Genomic DNA, 6,084 nt, shown 5'->3' with positions numbered 1-6,084 from the left:
GTGCTGTCCAGCAGGTCCTTGCTGGTTCTCCGTGTTAAATACAGCAGTGTGTCCATGTCCATCCCAGACTCCCTGACTGTCCCTTCCCCCGTCCTTCCCCCTGGTGACCATAAGGTTATTACAGACTATTGAGCAGAGTTCCCTGTGCTGGGCCGCAGGTCCTTGCTGGTTCTCCCTGTTAAATACAGCAGAGTGTCCATGTCCATCCCAGACTCCCTGACTATCCCTCCCCCATCCTCCCCACCCCTCAACCATAAGCTCATTCTCTAAGTCTCTGAGTCTGCTTCTGTTTTCTAAGTAAGTTCATCCGTATCCTATCTTTTCAGATTCCGCATGTAAGGGATGTCATGATATTTCTCCTTCCATGTCTGACTCACGTCACTCAGCATGACACTCTGTAGGCCCATCCATTTCACTGCAAACAGCATTAACCGTCTGGCTTCTTATAAAATCTCCTTTGAAAGTGAAAGTATTAGCCACTCATCGCGTTTGACTCTTTGAGACCCCATGGACTGTAGCCCGCCAGCCTCCTCTGTCCATGGGATTCTCCAGGCAAGAATACTGGAGTGGGTTGCCGTTTTCCTCCTCCAGGGGATCATCCTGACCCAGGGATCGAACTTGTGTCTCCTGAGTCTCCTACATTGCAGGCATATTCTTTACCGCTGCGCCACCTGGGAAGCCCACACATCTGGAAACAGTCACCACCTGCCGTGTGGTTTTAGAATAAACGTTAGTCTTGGTGGGGTAATTCAGTACCTTTTCTGCTTTCTTTCTTTGGAATTAAAAAATATGTATTTTTTCAACTTTTGGCTGCTGTGAGTCTTTGTTGCACTGCTCAGCCTTTCTTGTTCCACGGCATGCAGCATCTTACTTCCCTGACCAGGGATCGAACCTGTGTCCTCTCCACTAGAGGCCCCTAACCACTGGGCTACCCTTTTGCTTTCCTTGGAGTCACAATGTGCTCAAGCGCAAGTTCTGTCTGAGCCATAAGAAGCCCACTCTCACTGGTGAAAAGTCTCCTGAGATTTCCCAGCAAACAGAATACGCAGGGAAAAGTGAAAACAGGATCAAGGTGTCCAAGAGCCAGTCCCATCCCGTGAGCGCTTATTTGCAGGTCAGACTCCAGAGGGAATCATAGGATCAGCTTGTCCGATTTCACATGGCATGCTATTCTGGGCCTGGGTGTTGACAGGCTTCAGTGGGTGTGGGTTGGCGTCCGCCCAAGCCCCGTCTTCCTAACGGAGGCTTGTCCCCCAGAGTTCCAAATATAAATGCAGCGTGTTCCCCGGAATCCAGCAGAGCTATGAGCGCATCTGTGCTTTGCAGCCGTCTCTCCTTTATCCTGGCCACCTCCCTCCCCACCCTTCTAGAACAGGTGTGCGGCAAAGATAGCTGCCTGTCCACAAATAGCTGGGGCTCCATAAATTGTCCACGGTTGGACAGATGCCCCAAAGTCCCCTCAACTGAAAATCAAAGCAGTGTTTGGATGTGATGCTTTTGAACTGTGGTGTTGGAGAAGACTCTTGAGAGTCCCTTGGACTGCAAGGAGATCCAACCAGTCCATTCTGAAGGAGATCGGTCCCGGCTGTTCACTGGAAGGAATGAGGCTGAAGCTGAAGTTCCAGTCCTTTGGCCACCTGATGTGAAGAGCTGACTCATTTGAAAAGACTCTGGTGCTGGGAAAGATTGAAGGCAGGAGGAGAAGGGGACGACAGAGGATGAGATGGCTGGATGGCGTCACTGACTCGATGGACATGAGTTTGAGCAAGCTCCGGGAGTTGGTGATGGACAGGGAGGCCTGGCGGGCTGCAGTCTGTGGGGTCACAGAGAGTCAGATGCTACTGAGCAACTGAGCAACAACGAGTTGGACTGAGAAACAGAGAATATTTAGCCGCTGGGGTGGAGGGCTGGGGGCACCACCTGGCTCTCTCACCTTTGGCTGTAAACCAGAGGGGCGTTAATTAGAGAGACAAGACCACTGCAATCGTAGCCAAGGGCACTTTCTCGCCTGCCGCCTCTGCTCACACGTTTGTTCTCTCTCTGTCTCCCACATCCACTTCCAACACCTGGTAAAGTATGACTTTCAATTGTTTGTTGCCTGGCTTCTCCCCACCTCCCCGACAGAATATGCGTGTGGAAAACCATGGCTGTGTCTGTAACTCCTAGAACCGTGAGTGGCAAACAGCAGTGAAGTGAAAGTCGCTCAGTCGTGTTTGAATCTCCGTGACCCCACGGACTATAGCCCTGCCAGGCTCCTCCCTCCATGCGATTCTCCAGGCAAGAACACTGGAGTGGGTTGCCATGCCCTCCTCCAGGGGATCTTATGACCCAGAGATCGAGCCCGCGTCTCGTGAGTCTGCATTGCGCGTGGATTCTTCATTACTGACCCACCGGGGAAGCCCTAAAATATGGATATATAATTGTAATCGTGGTGCACACACAGACGGAATACATATATATATAAATGCTTCCTTCTGTTTCTGCACCACGATTACAATTATATATCCATATTTTGTGGCAACCCACTCCAGCACTCTTGCCTGGAGAATCCCATGGAGGGAGGAGCCTGGTAGGCTACAGTCCATGGGGTCACAAAGAGTTGGACACGACTGAGCGACTTCACTCACTCACCCACTCACTCATATATATATATATATACGTATATATATGTACGTGTATATATGTATACGTATATATATATATATGCTGCTGAATTTGTTCTCATTGTCTTGCTTGCCTTTCAAGGTTACTCACAAGGCTTTCATCACAAAAATGCAGCAAGCCATCCAGCCAGTTGGCATACTTTTCTAGCTTGTGGGCTTGAACTATGTCTCGCAAAGGGCCCTGTAACTTGCCAAGAACATCACATCTGATGTAGCAACCAAAGGCTCATATTCTCCAAACAGCATCTTGGGAGAACGCAGGCTCAGTTTTGCAATAGACCAACATCCTTTGTGAGGCGCCTGAGAGCAGAGACCGCCTCGGGCTCACGGCGCCCACAGGTCACCCGGCTCCCTGGATAGCACCCCCCACCCCCAAAGGAACCCAACTGCGCGCACGGCAGGATGTCTGCTCTGGGTTTAAAAATGGACCTAGCCTTTGCCCGGAGATCCGGGAGGATTGCCTGTGGCTGACTGCCTTCGGCTCTGTTGGCTGTTGCTGTCCAGGCGCTCAGTCGTGTCCGGCTCTCTGCGACTCCACGGACCGCAGCGTGCCAGGCCTCCCTGTCCATCACCAACTCTCAGAGTTTACCCAAACTCATGTCCATTGAGTCAGTGATGCCGTCCAACCATCTCATCCTCTGTCATCCCCTTCTCGTCCCGCCTTCAGTCTTTCCCAGCATCAGGGTCTTTTCCAATGAGTCAGTTCTTCCCATCAGGTGGCCAAAGGCTTGGAGCTTCAGCTTCAGCCTCAGTCCTTCCAGTGAATATTCAGGGTTAATTTCCTTTAGGATGGACTGAATACCTCTGCCATAATAAGGAATGAAGCTGTGCCATTTGCAGAGATGGGGGTGCACCCAGAGACTGTCTATAGAAAGTGAAGTCAGAAAGACAAACATCATATATTAATATGTATGTGTGGAATCCAGAAAAATGGCATAGGTGAACACATTTGCAAAGCAGAAATCGAGAGTGGGATAAATGTGAAATTGAGATTGGGCTTCCCTGGTGGCTTAGACGGTAAACAATCTCCCTGCAAGGTGGGAGACCTGGGTTCCATCCCTGGGTCAGGAAGATCCCCTGGAGGAGGAAATGACAACCCACTCCAGTATTCTCGCCTGGAGGATCCCATGGACAGAGGAGCCTGGCGGGCTACAGTCCATGGGGTCACAGTCGGACATGACTGAGCGACTTTGACTTCACTTCACATAGACACTATTACGCTATCTATAAAACAGCCAACTAATGAGAACCCATCAACAAAATACATACATGTGTATGTGTGACCGAATCACTTTGCTGTACACCTGAAACATGTTGTTGCTGTTGTCTATATGCTAAGCCATTTCCCTCTCTTCTGTGAGCCCATGTACTGCAGCCCCGCCAGGCTCCTCTGCCCACGGGATTCTCCAGGCAGGAATACTGGAGTGGGTTGCCATGCCCTCCTCCAGGGGATGTTCCCGACCCAGGGATCGAACCTGCGTCGTTTCTTGCGTCGGCAGGCAGATTCTTCATCAGTGAGCCAGCAGGAAAGCACTTCATCCGTTATACTCTAACGGAGACTTAATTTTTTTTTTTTTGAAGTCATGAAATAAGGCCTTCCCACATGGCGCTCGTGGTAAAGAACCCGCCTGCCAGTGCGGGAGACTGGGGTTCCATCCCTGGGTCAGGAAGATTCCCCTCGAGGAGGGCATGGCAACCCAGTCCAGTACTCTTGCCTGGAGAATCTCATGGACAGAGGAGCCTGGCGGGCTACAGTCCACGGGGTTGCAGACTCAGACATGACTGAAGCCACTCAGTACACTCGCAGGCAGTATGAAATAAACATGAGAACTGGAAAAAAAGAACAGACGCGAACCTCTCTCCAGTTCCCCTCACTTGCTGCCTCTGGCTCCCACCTACTCCCCCCACTCTCTAGCCACAGGGTGCTCCAGCCATCCCAAGCCCACAAGTCAGCAATCAGAACCCACCAGGGGGAGGGAAGCTTGGTTAACAGAGAGTATGACCCCAACACGCAGTTTCCTGAGGCTAGGGGTGTAACGAGACCTGGGACTGTTTGTCAGAACGTCCCAGAAGATGCTGCGACCCGTGGAAGCAAAAGCCGGGGGAGCAAGACTGGGACTGAAGCACAGGTTAGGGTGTCCGGCTCCCGTGGGTGGGAGGGGGTGATATCTACTTCCTCCAAACCTATCAACCCGCCTCGTGGTGTTTCCTGGACTTCCCGAGGGTTGGGTAGAGCGTGGAATGCCTAGGATGCTTTATGAGCGGTAATGAAAGGGTGGGTTCAGGGATGAGGCGGGAAGGAATCTGCCTTCTCCAGGGCTGCGTCTGCGCTTGGCCTGGAAGGGTCTCATTTTCTCCCCCAAGGCAGGAGAAAGTGCCAGGAACCACCCCCCAACCCCTTCCCCAGCCTGGAATGTGGCTTCTTTAACCCTCTCTTTCCCTCTGGGCCAAAGCAATCTGCTTCCTCCCTCCCGCGTGTGCTTAGTAAATGCGTGCACTCAGGCATCCGTGAATTACTAATTCACTCATTCACCCCACTCCAGCAGATGAGCGCTCATTCACGAATTCAGGCACTCACCCCTTCTTGCAAGCACTCACTCATCCGCTCAGGCAGGCCTGCACGCAGGAACTCACTCATTCACTCAGGCATGCACACGGGGACTCATTCATTCATTCACTCAGGCCTGCACACGGGAGCTCATTCATTCATTCACTCAGGCACACACTTGGGAAGTCATTCATTCACTCAGGCAGGCACACACGGGGAGCTCATCATTCTTTCACTCGGGCCTGCACACGGGAGCTCATTCATTCATTCACTGAGGCATGTACAGGGAGCTCATTCATTCATTCACTCAGGCACGCACACGGAAACTCATTCATTCATTCACTCAGGCACACACGAGAACTCATTCATTCATTCACTCAGGCATACACATGGGAACTCATTCATTCATTCACTCAGGCACGCACACGGAAACTCATTCATTCATTCACTCAGGCACACACACGAGAACTCATTCATTCATTCACTCAGGCACACACACGGAAACTCATTCATTCATTCACTCAGGCATACATGCAGGAACTCATTCATTCATTCACTCAGGCATACACATGGGAACTCATTCATTCATTCACTCAGGCACGCACACGGAAACTCATTCATTCATTCACTCAGGCACACACACGAGAACTCATTCATTCATTCACTCAGGCATACACACGGGAACTCATTCATTCATTCACTCAGGCATACACACGGGAACTCATTCATTCATTCACTCAGGCACGCACACGGAAACTCATTCATTCATTCACTCAGGCACACACACGAGAACTCATTCATTGATTCACTCAGGCACGCACACGGGAGTTCATCCATTCATTCACTCAGGCACGCACACGGGGGCTCATCCAT

The 6,084-nt window shown here is 51.2% G+C and overlaps 1 protein-coding gene across 5 annotated transcripts in view; it reads left to right on the top strand.

The window, feature by feature from the left end:
• Positions 1-803, top strand: part of XG (Xg glycoprotein (Xg blood group)) — a 29,154-nt gene extending 28,351 nt beyond the window's left edge. For all 5 annotated transcript variants that reach the window (XM_042241907.1, XM_027963328.2, XM_027963327.2 and 2 more), the window contains one exon: positions 1-803. This exon is cut by the window's left edge and continues 4,156 nt beyond it. The gene's annotated coding sequence lies outside the window, so the exon portion shown is untranslated.
• The last annotated feature ends 5,281 nt before the right edge of the window (positions 804-6,084 follow it).

The sequence above is a fragment of the Ovis aries genome, chromosome X (assembly GCF_016772045.2).
Source record: "Ovis aries strain OAR_USU_Benz2616 breed Rambouillet chromosome X, ARS-UI_Ramb_v3.0, whole genome shotgun sequence".
NCBI lineage: Eukaryota > Metazoa > Chordata > Mammalia > Artiodactyla > Bovidae > Ovis > Ovis aries.
This window is presented reverse-complemented; position numbering and strand designations above follow the sequence as displayed.